This window comes from Sinocyclocheilus rhinocerous, unplaced genomic scaffold, assembly GCF_001515625.1.
Source record: "Sinocyclocheilus rhinocerous isolate Xijiao unplaced genomic scaffold, SAMN03320098_v1.1 scaffold199, whole genome shotgun sequence".
Taxonomy (NCBI): domain Eukaryota; kingdom Metazoa; phylum Chordata; class Actinopteri; order Cypriniformes; family Cyprinidae; genus Sinocyclocheilus; species Sinocyclocheilus rhinocerous.
This window is the reverse complement of record NW_015636847.1, coordinates 40,330-41,989: the sequence shown is the minus strand read 5'-3', so window position 1 is coordinate 41,989 and position 1,660 is coordinate 40,330. Positions and strand designations below refer to the sequence as shown.

Genomic DNA, 1,660 nt, shown 5'->3' with positions numbered 1-1,660 from the left:
ATATAAATAAATATATAAATAGTATTTTAAGAGATACAGATAACATCATTAATAAAACAAAATCTATTTATAGATGTGATTAGTAAAACCAATGAGATGTTATCTGTGATATAGGTATAAATGGTGACTTAAAGTAGTAAATGTACATCATAGCTACTTTCCTGAATGCATGTTTGCTGTTTATAGATATGACATTTACAAATTTGTACTTTTTTGTTACTATTAAAAACAAGAAGCATTAACATGAACTCAACTCTGTTCGCACTCTTTGTGTTTCTTTTTAGAAAGCAGATGGCACATGCAACACCAGCTTTAAAAAAACCAAACATAAGGAGCAGGTGATGGAGGCCTTGAGTGACTTTGTGGATGGAAACACGCAGTTACTGGTACGTTGCTTCAAAGGAAATGGACTGTTTTAACACTGCACTGGAGCTTTTATTTCATTAACTTTAGCCAGTGACTTTCCTGTTTTATTTGATAATCATACTTGTGAAAAACAAATAATGTTGATTTCTCTGAAGTGCTGTTCTGACCTTCAGTGACTTCGTCAAATTAAGAAATAAATGAGAGGCCCTGCTACATTATTACTGTAGCTATAGCTGACAGGTGTTACTATATTTAAAAAAAGTACAAAAGATAAGGACAACAATTTTCATTAAAATATCATTTTATTAAGCGAATTCATTAATTTCACTGGACAAATATGTGACCCTCTCTGTGAAATCCAGGCTAAAGTCTCAAAATCTAATTATGAGATAACAAGTCTCAAAGTTTGATTTCAACCATTAATTTCACTATGATTTAAATCTTTGACATGGTCTTAATCAGTCAATATTAAAGATATCAAGGTTACATTTTCACAGAATGTTCTTTACCTTATGAAGGATGATTTTATGTAGAAAGTAAATCACCAAAAAATGACTTTAGCTGGGTTTTCACAGCCAGGGTCACATATAGTAAATAATTGTATACCTTCATTTATTTATTTTTATGGGGGAAGCAAATTCATTTGCCATAATTTCTAGACCTATATTGTAATGTACATGCATATGTTTCTGGCTATAATTTACAGTATTTTTATACAGAACTTCCAGGTGTTTCTGCAATAATGCTATATTATGCATTTTGGCAGCACTGGGAAGCTGTATTAACCAATCAGGATCCAAGAACTGGCAATGGCTAATTACAGTTGTCTTGAACTTTTTTTTTTTTTTTTTTTTCCTTCAGAGGAGTTATCTACAGAGGCTGGAGGAGCTGCGCAGCGCTCTAGAGACGTCAGAGTTCTTCAGGACACATGAGGTGAGGAATCTGTTCTTTCCATGTTGTGAAATATTTCAAATTAATTTTATCTCTGGAACACAAGAAGTCATGTTTCATAAGCTTAAAGGGGTCATATGATGCTTTTTTAAAGATCATTATTTTGTGTATTTGGTGTAACAGAATATGTTGGCATGCTTTAATGTTCAAAAAACACATTATTTTTCAAATACTGTACATTATTGTAGGTCCTCTATGCCCCGCCTCTCTCAAACGCTTCGTTTTCTACAAAGCCCCCTCCTTTGACAAGCGCAGTCCGCTCTGATTGGCCAGCTGACCCAGTGCATTGTGATTGGCCGAACACCACAAGCACACAAAATGTAACGGCCCTTACCATAATCGC

The 1,660-nt window shown here is 33.9% G+C and overlaps 1 pseudogene; it reads left to right on the top strand.

Moving 5' to 3' along the window:
* The window catches only part of LOC107748231 (inositol-trisphosphate 3-kinase A-like), a 15,047-nt pseudogene that overhangs the window by 10,251 nt on the left and 3,136 nt on the right, over positions 1 to 1,660 (top strand).